This window comes from Ursus maritimus, unplaced genomic scaffold, assembly GCF_017311325.1.
Source record: "Ursus maritimus isolate PB19 unplaced genomic scaffold, ASM1731132v1 scaffold_7, whole genome shotgun sequence".
NCBI lineage: Eukaryota > Metazoa > Chordata > Mammalia > Carnivora > Ursidae > Ursus > Ursus maritimus.
The window spans coordinates 64414278-64429002 of record NW_024426885.1 but is presented as its reverse complement, the minus strand read 5'-3'; the positions used below and the strand labels follow the sequence as shown (position 1 = coordinate 64429002).

Genomic DNA, 14725 nt, shown 5'->3' with positions numbered 1-14725 from the left:
CCCCCCCCATACAAATAAACACAGGTGGAGCTCCTCTCCGCTCATCCGCCCTCCCCTCAGACGCCAGAAACAAAAGGACCCCAGGGCTCGCTTGTTGGCGTGGAAAGTCGCGTTAGTCTCTGGCCGCGGCGCCCCTCGCGGTCCTCGCCGGCTTGGCCCCGAGCGGAGGAGCTGCCCGGGCGAGGGCGCCGTTCCCGCCCGCCGCTCTTGCCCCGGACGAGGCGTTTCCGATCATGCCGCAGTCCGGGTTTCCAGGGTCTACCCGAACCGAAGGGGCAATGCCCTCTGGGTGTTTCTAGTACCCCTTCCTTCCCCTCTCCACCAGCGCACGCTAGTTAGCATTCTCAGCCCAGAAACTTATCATTTCCTTTTTTAAACCTCCCCTCTTAAGACCCCCCAAATTCATTAGTTTTTTTATCCTCTCAAATAGGGTTTTGACGGTTTTTTTCAGGGAAGGGGCGCGGGGGGGAAAAGTGCGTTTCAGCACCAAGGACAGCCACAGGCTTCGTGTTTGGGGCTGTGATTCAGAAACTGTCAAAAATCTGTGAAGAAGTGGCCTAATATATCTGCTGTAGTACAGAATATGTGGCGAGTACTCACCATTGTGTCTTGATGTTATATAGCTTATTCTATTGTTAAAGTTGGCAGTCTCCTAAAGAAGGAAGTGATTGAACACAGGTTTGACCGTGAAAGAGATAAGCTAGTACTGTGTGCAGTACGAGTAGCTTGTAGTGCTTCTGTGTTATTTGGAGTAAAGAGTCAGTGCTATTTCAGTGATGTGGAATAAAACTTCATTTGTAAAAGAGTCATCTGATTAGTAGTTGATTGGCCAAATAAATGTAAAATTGAACATCTGACGAAGGAAAAACAATTTGCATGTTGTTAAGATGACCGGGAATACTTTTGGCTATAAATGGAATCAGTGATTAACAGTGTATGGAGACGATGATTTAAAAATATTTTTTAGCCAAGGTTATGTAGAAATACTAGTGTGTTCACAATAAGGCCATAAAATTTATTAGTATATTATCCAAACAGAGGGCAGAGGTCTTGTTTCTAAAGTCATTTAAATGATAACTTGGTTAGGCGTTGCTATACAGTATAGTTTAGGTCTACTGCACACTGAATTTCTGTTTACTAATAAATTTAGGACACAGAATAATTGACCTTTGAAGCCAAAGCCACTTTAAGTAATTTCTGGAAAAGGTATAGTATTGATAAATAAATACTCTTGGAAAAGCTGTTTATAATTCCTTTATCCTTAGGTCACCATAGTAATAGGTGCACATATTTATGGCATCTAAAAAAAAAGTAATCGTTTGGCATTCCATATATAAACTTGCATTATTAGACTAGAGAGATTATTTTTAATATATCACGTAGGAAATTGTATGGGTTTTAGTTTATGCTTTTGTGAGATGACTTTTTCTGGTGTTACCATTATAAATGTTTTGATTTTCCTAGATTGGTTTGACAGAAAACCAAGAATCTAGTAAAAGTAGATTTCATTTTCATTTACTTCAGTGATTTATCAAAAGCTTATTACTGTAGTTATTGGAAATAGGTGATTCGTAGTTACTCCTCAGAACCCCGTGATCTTAATACTTAAAATTGCACTTACCACATTTTCAAAGATATTAGGGAAAATAAAGTTGTTTTTCCTTTTTATGAAGTTTACAGAATTAACAGTAACAAAAACAAGCACTGCATTTATGTGGTCTCTTCTTGTAGAGGAGTAGCTATTTTATCTTGGTAATATTTTTTAGTTGTTTCAGTTCACATTAGGAATCCTGCAAAATGAAGAAATTATGTAACATTTAATAGTGGGTGCTGGCACTTAGCAATATCTGTGAAAATTACTTATTTGCAGACTTCTAATGATTCAACATAGATTAATAGGGTTTCATTTTATAAAATATATCTACAAAGAGCTAACTCCTATTAAAAGTATGTAAAAATTAGGAATAGCTTGTGTAGAGATGTTATTAAATGTCTGACTTTTTATTTTGTGACTCTACATGTCAATTCCAAAATATATAGGTTTTATTTTTTTTTGCAGAACAATTTAGAAATGTAGCATTAAGTTTGTCAAGCAGACCTTATTTATCATAATCTTATATTGAGAAATATTCAGCTAGATATTATTTACTCCCTTCATTTCCTCTCAGGTCACATTATTTTACTTCTGTAAATATATAACAGAAAGTTAGGATGTGGCAGAAGATCTGTTATATGCTTGAGTACATAAAAAGTGCTAAATTTTCATGGTTTTATGGTCATAGAAATGCATTTATTTTGTTTGCTCTTTACTTTATTCTATTAATCGGGTATTGGAAAAATATGAGCGCAAATTTCTGGGAAGTAGATAAAATAAAATAGGAGAAAATATAATATTGTTGTTAAATATATGTTTTCTTTTACTCTTTCCACTTATAGATGTTTTTAATTTTATAATGTTTTATATATTTCATCAACTAAGAGTTATAGCTGCTGGTAAACTGTATGTCTTTCTTATGTTTCCTTGGCTCTTGTGTGTTTTTTTTTTTCACTTGCTGTTTTCTTATAAATTAATCCGTTTACATAATTAGCAATAATTCACAGTGTTTCCTTTTTTTCATAGTTCTCCAAGTATTTAACAGTTGGAGGAATTTGGAATAGAATCCAAGCGGTCATATAATTGGATTTTTTAATTAAGAGGGTTCTTCTATACACATGTTATTTCATATGTACTTTTATCCTAGGCATGTGTGCTTTAGTTGCTAGTATATGGTCTCTGCCTACGTGTTACTTGTAGTTCAAAATGAGGATTCTGGATAGACTTCTATTAGGAAACCTCTGAAGATGTGCTGTAGATCTAGTACTTTCTGTGATATCTGTTTCAAGTAGCAGAGTATTTCTGTTCTTCCATCTCTGCTGTGTATCCTCAAGTTGCATATATGATCTACTTTAATTGTAGATTTTCCAAAGAAGTTTAAGGAAAAAAAAAAACATTAATTGCTCATCGGGAAGCATTGATAATACGGGAACCCATTTCCAGTTTGTTTCTTCATATAGACACTTCAGACCGTAATTGACCTGTGACAAGACAGAACAGCACCCAACCCCACACACAGAATTCTACATTACTTCTATTTCTCTTCATTTTTCTTAAAATCATATATAGCTTTCTTGATATATAAAGCTTTCTTGATATATTTCTTGATATATAAAGCTTTCTTTCCTTGCTGAAAGGGAAAGATTTATGTATATGTTGTTTTACATGCATCCAAGCTCCCTGCACTCTTGTTATAGTAGCACGGAAGAAAATACAAAATTAATTTGTTGTATAGCACTTAAATCCACCCCCAAGGCTTCCTGCGTTTAACAAGTATTATTACCATGATTATTTTATGACTGCCTAGATACGATTTATGGAATTTATGATGCTACTCAGCAAGGGAATACATTTTAAGGAAATTGCAGAGAGAACCTGACAGATTTCCGTGTCTTTGTGTCTAACAATAGTTTTATGAGGGAAAAGAAAAAAAGGTTTTCTCTTTTTTACATATTTAAAAAAGATAAATTCCTTTTAATTTTGACTTTGTCATATCTACTTAAATTATAAATCAGTTGTGACTTTTTTACGCTTATTGATATGTGAATTAAACAAATTTTAACTTTGGAAATGTAACAGAAATGCTTACTAGTTGGCACAGTGCTGTATTAGATATATTACGTTAGGCAAATTACTTAACCTGTTTTTAGCTTTAAGCTTTCTCATGTAAAATGGGTATAATAATGTCAATCCTGTAGGATTTTTAAAATAATTACATGAAGTATTTTCTATCATTTCTTATAATTCTTGACACAAAATAGAGAATAATTATTGTAAATGGACTGTTATTCTCCACATACCTTCTTGAGTTCAATTACTGTTTTTTATTTCTTTTTTTTTTTTTGTCCAATGTTTAGATCTTTGTTTTTCATTTCAGTTGTGTTTTGTTTACTTAGTAAATCCTTCTTATGTCACTTCAACTTCATCAGTAGACAATGGAAACTGTAAATTCTGAATTAAAAAAAATAGTTAACTTTAAAACCACAGTTACAGTCTCTATCTTTTGCTTATATTTATCTATCCCATCAGTAATATCCTTGTCAGCCTTAATCCTAAAAGCTCTTTTCAGCTTCTACTTCAAACCTGCTGTTTGGTGCATTTCATGTGCCTTGTGACCTTGATATCTGCTTTGGGTGGGCATTTGTATCAGAACCTTCTGTTCTTGATTTAACATTTTTTTTCTTTATGATTTTTTTTCTAAGGATTGATATGTACCAGCACATGTGACCTCAGGATACATTTCTTTGACCCAGATATGACTATAAAGATGCTGTAAATTTTTACTTAGTGAGTATGGAACACAACAAAAATAAAAGAAAAACTCAAACAAACAAAAAGCTTTAAAGTCATCAGATTATGTTAAACCAATTCATATTCTTGGTAGGGGTTCTAATTCATTCCCAGAGAAGATGAAGTTATTAGAGTAAAAGTCACATCAAAGGATATGTGACCAGACTCCCTCCAGTGGTAGAATAACTGATAATAAGTAGTAACACTGGCAACTTGCTTCGTTGCCTAGGTAAGCTAGTCAGAAATTCACTCTATAGAACACTATCTAGACAACTTCTAAGTTACTTGGTTTCTCACTGCTGATATTCCCCCTCAAGTAGGCCCAATCGTGATCTTTCCTTAACTTTGTGTGAGTATAGTTAACTGATTATTTTTATATATTATCTTGGACTTCCGAGATAACAGCAGCTCTATCAATTTGTGCAGTAAGGATAATCCTTCTAGTTTCTGATTTTCCTTCTGTGCCCTGAGTAAGTGCATTTTAGTTTTTCCTTACAGCATTTGCCTCTTTCTTGGGTTTATTTTCCACTTCTGTTAAATTTCTCTGTGAGAATCTTTTTACTGTTATTTAAATTCTGTTTTTACTATTTTAAAGCATTTGCCTTACTCTTTACTACCTTTTAACATATTTTATTATTACACAGTGGTTAAATTGTCTTTTTAAGCAGTCTGTATTTTATACACATACATATGAGAAGTAAAATCAGTATTTGTGGAAGACTTCTAGTAGAAACGTATAGTAGCACTGAAGAGTTTTCAACAGGAAAAAATGGGTAGGCAGTATCAACATGTTCTGTTTATGGAAAGATAATGAGTGGCAAGCATGTAAAAGAAATCCAAAAATAATTACAAACTTTGTGATTGAATTTTCAAGCAATATGAAAAGTGATAAGGAGTAATTTTAGGATTTTAAGTCTGGGAAATCAGAAATAAAGTAAAAAAAAACATTTATATTAAGACATTTGGAATCTGACAGTAAAAGACTTCCTTGGAAACTGAAACATTTAGCAATTCCTCTTACGTTCTGGGGAAAAGAGTTCTAGAATGATAAAGAGAATTGTTTATAGAACTATATATTCCACTGGGGATATTAGAACTTGAGTGGAAAAGGGAGGATTAGGGTTTGACTTCAGTTTTAGAGTGATTAGCTTCTGATCAGCTTTGTATCTCACCCCTTAAAGGAAAGGAGTGATTACGTGCTGGAGAAGGCCAGCTTTGAACCCTAAAGATGAAATAAATCTACGTTCAGGTTTGTTAAAAAAAGGTAGACAAGATCTCAGGATTTTGAAGTTATTGCATAGATGTGGGTTGAACAAAGAGCATCATAACTCCGAAGTTCAGTAGGTTCATAGTACATTTTAAAAGGGCTTTTCTGTGGAGATTTTTGCTTATTATATGCTGTTTGTTGTAGTGGTTGTGGCAACTAGTGTAAATAAATCTGTCTTTTTGTTTTCTATAGCCTGTGGGAGTGTTGCTATCTAATAATAGTATGAAAAGCTTATAGCTCTCCTAGACATATGCCATTAAAGACAAAGCACAAAAATTTTTTCAATATACTTACTTCAATTTTCTTGAAAAATAGTCTTTTCTTTTATAAACTTGCATGTTGGTGAATCTGTCAGTTTTTAAAATTTTAAAAGCTGATGATAAATGCAAACAAGAATGACAATTTTTTAGTATTACTAAATGGTAGGTTCTTAATGATTGATTTTATAGTTATACCTATAGAAGAGACATCAGCAAGTTACAGTCCTTGGGCCAAATTGAAAACCTACTGCCAGTTTTTCTAAGTAAAATTTTATTGGAACAGAACCATGACCATTTGTTTATATATTGTCTGTAGCTGCTTTCTTGCTACAAAGTCTGAGTAGCTGTGACAGTAGACCATATAGCTTACAAACCTTAAAATATTTATTATCTGGTCTCTTACAGGAAGCGTTTGCCAACTTCTATTGTAAAGGATTGAGAAAATAAATTAATCTTTACTAAAGATTAATAAATTAATCTTGAAAATATTGAAAGAAGAGTTTCTGAAAAAATTGTATAATCATTCTGTTTCTATATATTACTGGGTTTTGAGATACTGCAGGTCAGGCAGAGAGCTGTAGAAAGCTGGCTAGCTCTGTATGGAGTCAGTCAAAGATGCCTTTGGGTCTGATAGGCAGTGAAAGAAACATGCCCTGATTTTTAATTTAAAATCTAGTCTTCATATAAATAACTTTAGAAAGAAATAATAGTTATGCATTAGTATTTCCAGATACAGTTATAATTCTATCAATAGATAGGTTTTAAAGTGTCAAAGATGATGATGTGAACTTTGAGAAATATGGGTAGTTATGATACATATTACAACAATTTGTGTATATATCATATTCTTCCTTGTAAACCAAATTCTCATTGAAAAAGAGTCAAGGTTGTTCTTTTTTTTTGAGTCAAGTCTTATCTTTCTGTCTTCCATAGTCTAATGTAGTGCTTCTCAATCTATCTGTATTTTGCTTTTTTTCAATATTTAATCTGTCACTGGCTGATACTTCACAAAAATATAATAAAATGAATAATGAGAAAAATGAATTTTAAAAGATCCTAAAAGATTCAACAAACATGAAAATCTCTGTCAAATTCCTATAAAAAGTTTCCAAATTCTTAATTCTAATTTTTATATTATCTCACCAGAGCCTGGTAGTTTGCCGACCAAACTTTGAGTATAATGGCTGGAAGATAGTGCCATTCTATTTTTATTCAGTAATTAATTTTTAGGTACTAAACTTAATCAGTTTGATTGGGTTTTTTTTTTCTCTTTTACTTGCATGTAATTTTTCTATTTATTAATGCATGTATTCCAACTTTAGGGTCTGTGTTAAGAACAGGAAAAAAAAAGGATCCAAGAATGAATGTAACTTGGATCATTACATTTAAAGGATTTGCTGGCATTTAGGGAGACAATAAATTTAAATAGATAAATATAATAACGTGATAATATTATAATATAGTGTAGAAGAGAAAGTAGTCAATTCTGTCTTAAGTCTCTCGATGGCTTTACAGAGGAAGCAACATTTTTTTCTGTATATTAAAAGAAAAAGAAAAATTTGCCAGGAGAACTGGGATAAGGGCATTTCTGGTTGAGATAAGAGCATATATAAAAGCATAAAATCATGCATGTTCTAGCAATACATAGTATTTAGTATTGATGGAAAAAAGGTGTTCCTTGTGGGAAAATAAGCTGAAATCTAGTTAGGGCTAACTAGTTTATGCCATGATTAGGAGTTTGGATTTATCTTGTTTGGATTTATCTTGTTTTAATCCTGTTAATAGATTTCAAACTTTCTAATTTTTAGAGAACCTTGTTTTTATTTATTTTATTTTTTTAAATTTTTTTGAGAACCTTGTTTTTATTATTTTTTTATTATTATTATTTTTAAAGATTTTATTTAATTATTTGACAGAGAGAGACAGCCAGCGAGAGAGGGAACACAAGCAGGGGGAGTGGGAGAGGAAGAAGCAGGCTCCCAGTAGAGGAGCCTGATGTGGGGCTCGATCCCAGAGGGCCGGGATCACGCCCCAAGCGAAGGCAGACGCTTAGCGACTGTGCCACCCAGGCGCCCCGAGAACCTTGTTTTTAAAACATTTTGCAAACCTCTAACAAGTAAAAGTAGCTTTTAATTAGTGTACATCTATCCTGTAATTTCAAACTTAACAGCATTTTTCCAGTAAAGTCAGTCAATGAGTACAGTGAGGAATTAAAATCAGCGGTTATACTTGAAGTTGCTATTTTATATCAGCCTCAACCTCTACTTTATTTCTGTATTTTATTTTTATTGTATTATGCCTAGGAAATTCCGGTTCACACAAATAAGTAGTGACAATTGCTAATGTTTTTAATTAAGCTCATTTTGCTTTCTCAGGATACTCTTCGAATAAACTGATTTAGACTTAAATAGAAATAGTAAGATTTTCTTTTTCAAGTTGAATCAAAGAGTAAGTATTCCTTTTGGAGGGAGGTGATGGACTCTGTTCATCAGTCAGTTCATTTTTTTCATTGTTCAGTGAGAAAATAATGTATCTTGTAATATTCTGAGGTATTTTTTGGTAACTTTTTTTTAAAGCTCATACCTTTGTGCTGATCGCTTAAAATTTCAGAGCAGTTAAATTTATTTTACTTGCATGATTAATCTTGACTCTAAGGATCAGTTTCATTACTGACAATTTATCTGCATTTATAAGCTTGGTAACATTGTGACTATATTATCAAATTGAGTTTCTTCAGCTTATTAAAGAGCTAGATAATCAAATTAATTTGCCTATTATATTTGAAAGATGTTTATCACAGGGTTTTTTCCTTTTCTATTGAAGTATAGTTGATACACAATGTTACAGTAGTTTCAGGTGAACAACATAGTGATTCCAAAACTCTTTGCTTTATGCTATGCTCACCACAAACGTACCTACCATCTGTCACCATACAATGCTATTATAATACCGTTGACTGTATACTCTTTGCTGTACCTTTCATACCCGTGACATTCATTTCATAACTGGAATCCTGTACCTCCCACTCCCCTTACCCATTTTGCCTGTTCCTACACTCTCTTCCCCTCTGGCAGCCATCAGTTCTCTGTATTTGTTGTTCTGTTTCTGCTTTTTGTTCGTTTATTCGTTTTGTTTTTTAAATTCCGCGTATAAGTAAAATCATATAGTATTTGCCTTTCTCTGATTTACTTCACTGAGTATTATATCCTCTAGGTTCATCCATGGTGTAGCAAATGGCAAGATCTCTTTTTTTTATGGCTGAGTAATATTCATATGTATATATCACATCTTTGCCCATTCATCTATTGATTGACACTTAGGTTGCTTCCGTATCTTGTCTATTATAAATAATGCTACAATAAACATAGGTGTGCATAGATCTTTGAGACAGTGTTTTTGCTTTCTTTGGGTAAATATCCAGTGGTGGAATTACTGGATTGTATGGTATTTCTATTTTAAATCTTTATCAAAGTGTTTTTATATTAATAAAGTATTTCTTGTTTCTTTTGAAGCATTTATATCTTTTTTCAGGATAACTGCCGAAGTTTGATATGAAAAATGAATTTTGAAATTTTCCATTCATGGTATTATAATTAGCTCAAAAAAACCCCATTCAACTTAAATGTTGGTCTATATATGATTACTTAAAACTATTTTGAAATATCTTAATATCCAGTTCTTACTGGGGGAAAATTATGACTTAATGAAGCTGGCAATAGCTTTTATAGGAGCTACCACTCCTGAAATTTAAAAATTTTTTTCCACTTTCCTTAATATAGTTATCTCAGTATTTCTGACAATTAGTTAATGATGAGTTAAAAAAACTTAGACATTAAAATTTTCTTCTCCACTGTGTGTTGTTTTATCATTCTTAAATTTATCTGTTTGAAAAACTTCTACAAAAGTAAATGGAGAAATCTGTCACATTCATATTCTCATCCACTTAAATTGGAAGGATTTTACATAGTCTCAACATTTGAATTAATTACCTATCTGTGATGGGTAATTTTTATTCTTTTATTTTCAGACATGTACCAATGTTTTATTTCAGTTTTTTGATAACAGTTTACTAATTTAACATATTTGTTGCAATGTCAGAAATGTCAGAAAAAAGCTAAAGTAAAAATCTTTTGGCTGTGATTAAACTGGAAGTGAGAGATACAAGAAATGAACTGTTGCTCAATTTGCTAAATTGGGAGCTGGGTGTATTTTGACCAGTAAATAAAGTTTGTTGGTTGGAGGGAATGTGAAGAAATAGCCTTGATAACAAGCTATTAAATAAAGCCTTTTCTGAACAAATTAGGTTTCCGATGCCTGTGCAACACCTAGATGGAAATGACCAAAAGACTGTTAGAAATGTCCATCTGTGTCTCAAACAGGGACTTTGAGGATAAAGATGGTTTTCTGGGTTTTTGTTTCTCCTTTGTCCAGTTTTCTTTATTTCATCCTCTAGTCAGTCCTTTAGACCCATGTCAAATTGTTGAACTGCTCATTAGAGTTAAATAAATTTGAATGCTGGTCTCTTTTATTTGTGGTGTCTAAAAAGAGCATTTGAAAATTAATTACTTTTGATATAATTAAATTTGGCTTGGGTGTGGTTATTTGAAGCAATTAACATGGAAGAAATACAATTGGCCTAAACTCTGTACTTGATAAATTTCTCCCCCTTATTTTGACTAGAGAGGGAATTAAGTGTATGATAATCTGTGTTTATTGTAGAAATATACTAATTTTCCCTCTTTGGCAACATAGTCTGCAGTGCATAAAATAAATGAACTGTTGGAATTCAAATTAGCAGAAAAATAATGACATTGGAGTCCAAAGAAAAACTAAAATCTTCACCGAAGTTATTTGTAAGGCTTTCATAGTGAATGTATATTTCCAAGATTTTCTTTTGATTTGAATCCACTAATTTTAATGCTTTCTAGGGTTTTTATAGAATGGCTAGCCTAAGTAGGACATAGTCTTTCTTACACTTAATTTATGTGTGGGCTTGTTTGTTTGCAGATTCTTTGTGTTTAAGCTTAGATAAGTCTTCCTTTTTAATAAATACAGTTTTTGTGCAACTTTTCAAGGCTGAGTGTTTGAGCCTATTTATATATTGTCCTTTTCTGGTGCAGTTCACTGTATCACACTATTTCTGTGAGGCTTGATATGGCTTTTTTGGTTGTTATTTTTAGTGATTTAAAAAAAATAGGGAAAACCTAATGACTGAAAAACAGTGGTTCTGGAATTTGCTGTTTATGCTACTTGTTTTGCTAAAAGCTTTACTCATTCAAATTCTAGAAATACAATTTACAGTAATAAAATTCAAGGTTGAAATAATGGTAAATATTCCAAATACAATCTAACCACCTCTACCAGAATTTTTATTCTGCTCCATATATTGTAGAAGTGTATCTTCTTCTATGTAAATATTTCTGAGATCTTCACAAATATTCCTAAAAGCGTCCTATGATCAATAATGAACTTTTTCTTCACTGTACTTCATAATCATTTGAAGATCTTTTTCATTTTTTTCTGTAGTATGAATACTTTACAATTTTAGTTTTCTGACACATAGGGTCCTTTTGGTTTCATTATAATGTGTTAATATTTCAATGAAAATCTTAAATATATTTCCCTGGATATATGCATGATGCTATTTAGCACAAATAATGGATGTGTGTGTATTTATTTAATTTCATTGCACTTTAAAATGTAGATATGCTGTCCTTTAAGAAAGCCTGACATGAAATCTAAACTTACAAAACGCTTTAATCAGGGAATAATTATTTTCCCTACCATAGTGTTTCTCCGTCATTTCTTTAGTATTCTTAGTTGTTTCCTGCAGAAGTATTTGACAGAAAGGCAAAATGGCACTGAAATGTAATACCAACTAAATTGTTTTAAATAATGGTGTCTTAAATTATCTATGAAATTTTTATGAGGGGAAGTATGTAGTAGACACTAGTAATTCAAAGATTTTTAGCTTCATCTTTTTACATGCCATTTCAAATGTAGCTAAATTGTAATTGTGCTGACAAATTTCAAAAGTACTCTTAGAATGTTGCACCTGTATCATTTATCTAAGAGTTTGCAAACTTGTTGTCCAGCTTTCTATCAACATTTCTTTATTTTTTTCCCCTCTTCTTTGAGCACACAGAACTTTTTTGAAATGTTAAAAGCACTGTTTTTAAGTAAAACATAACTCTTCAGAAAGCTAAGTGTGGTAGTATAAGAAAACAGAAAGGAGCAAAAAGATTTTACCCAGAATAGTTTTTGTCAGATAAAAAAGTAGTTTTGTTAAACATTTGCATTGAGTAATATTATTATACTAACAATATAAGGTATCATAATTTATTTCGGTGGCAGAATTTAATTGCTTTTAAAATGACTTTATTGTCTTGTATTATCACTGAGGGTCTGAAAACAGCTTACTTTCATTTTTCTGTAGTACTGTACTACTTTTTATGGGGAAATTATATTCTTTACTTTTATAATGCAAGAATTTTCAAAAGTATTATGTAAATGCCATCAGTATATTGTGTATGAATCCCAGTGGGCAATGGATAATCAATTAAGCCATGGAAGAAAGTAATAAAACTTCTATTAATATTTTTATCTCTGCTAAAATAAGAAAAAAATAAGTGACTAATCTTTACATGTATAGATTAATATCAGGTATATCAAACTATCATGTATACTGAATGTGCATGAGGTACCTGTATATAATTGGTATATGGAATTGAGAAGTGAAAAATATTAGTGTTTCATAATACACCTGTTGATGTACTTTCTCCATTCTTATGCACCCATTCTTTTGTGATATATTTTCCAACTGTGACAACTCTTTAAACTAGATATCTAAATCAGATTTAGAGCTGGTTGTTTAAATTGCTATATCATAAAATGTTGAGCAAGATTCTCAAAATAAGAGCACATATTTACATATATCTCTTAGTAATAAGTAAAAATAAATTATTTTAAAGTATTACGTATTTTATCAGTTTGTTTCTATTTTTTCCATAGTCTATAATGTTCATAGCATATTAGTATGGTAGTATGTGTATATAATTTCTAAATAATTGATTGTACTTGTATACACACAGCATTTTTTTATATAGGGGCACCAGATCAAAAGTTTTAACAAAAAAAATTTATTCATTCTATTTTACACATCTTGCTTTATACAAGACATATCTGAAATAAATGAATCCACCCAACATTCAAAGATGAATATTATGATTATAACACATAATTATATACCCTTTCCTTATCATCAAAAACAATTTCTTAAGTATATTTTTATTGAGGTATAAATGACAATGTTATAATTAGTTTCAGGTATACAAGGTAATGATTTGATATTTGTATGTATTGCCGAATGATGGCCACAATAAGTCCAGTTAACATCCATCACCATACACAGTTACACATTTTTTTTCTCCTGATGAGAAATTTCAAGATCCACACTCCTAGCTACTTTCAAATATGCAGTATAGTATTATTAACTGTAGTCACCAAGATGAACATTCCATTCCATGACTTACTCATTTTGTAACTGGAAATTTATACTTTTTGGTCCCCTTTACCCATTTTGCCACCCCATCCCATCCCACCCCACTGCCTCAGACAACCACCGATCTGTTCTCTATATCCATGAGCTCATTTTTTGTTTTTTAGATTCTACATGTAAGTCATTTGTCTTTTTCTGTCTGACTTCACTTAGAGTAATGCCTTCAGTGTCCATCCATGTTGCCACCAATGGCAAGATTTCAATTTTTTATGGCTGAATGATATTCCATAAATATACCACATTTTGTTTATCCTTTAGGTTTCCATGTCTTGGCTATCATAAATAATGCTGCAGTGAACGTGGAGGTACAATATCTTTTTGAATTAGTGTTTTTGTTTCTTCAGATGAATTCCCAGAAGTAGAATTGCTGGATTATATGGTACTTCTATTTTTAATTTTTCTAGGAACCTCCGTAATGTTTTCCATAGTGATTTCACCAATTTACATTCCCACCAACAGTGCCCAAGTGTTCCCTTTTCTCCAAATCCTTGCCAACACTTGCTGTTTTTTGTCTTTTTGATAATAGCTATTTAACAGATGTGAAGTAATATCTTTTTATATTTGATTTGCATTTCCCTGGTGATTAGTAATGTTGAGCATCTTTTCATGTGTCTGTTGGCCACCTGTATACTTTTTTGAAAAATATCTGTTCAGATATTCTGCTCAGTTTTAAGCAGATTGTTTTTTGCTATTGAGTTGTGTGGGTTTTTATATATTTTGGATGTTAACCCCTTATCAGATACATGGTTTGCAAACATTTTCTTTCATTCAATAGGTTCTGTTTTTTGTTATGGATTTTCTTTGCTGTGCAGAATCTTTTAGTTTGATGTAGTCTCATTTGTTTATTTTTGCTTTTGTTGCCTTTGCTTTTAGTGTCAAATGCAAAAAAATTTTTGCCAAGACCAATGCCTATGCTTTCTTTAGAGTTTTAGTCAGGTCTTACATTCAAGTATTTAATCCTTTTTGAATTAATTTTTGTGTATGATGTAAGATAATGATCTAGTTTCATTGTTTTGCATGTGGCTATCCCAATTTTTCCAATGCCATTTATTAAAGAGGCTGTCTTTTCCCTGTTGTATATTCTTGGCTCCTTTGTCACAAATTAATTGACCATATATGTGTGGGTTTATTTCTGGGCTCTCTATTCTGTTCTATTGATATATGTGTCTGTGTTTGTGCCAATACCATATTGTTTTGATTATAGCTTTGAAATATAGTTTGAAATCAGGAAGTGTGATGCCTCCAGCTTTGTTCTT

The 14725-nt window shown here is 32.0% G+C and overlaps 1 protein-coding gene across 1 annotated transcript in view; it reads left to right on the top strand.

The window, feature by feature from the left end:
* Window positions 1–14725, top strand: part of PHYHIPL (phytanoyl-CoA 2-hydroxylase interacting protein like) — a 66908-nt gene that overhangs the window by 265 nt on the left and 51918 nt on the right. The gene's annotated exons all lie outside the window — the stretch shown is intronic.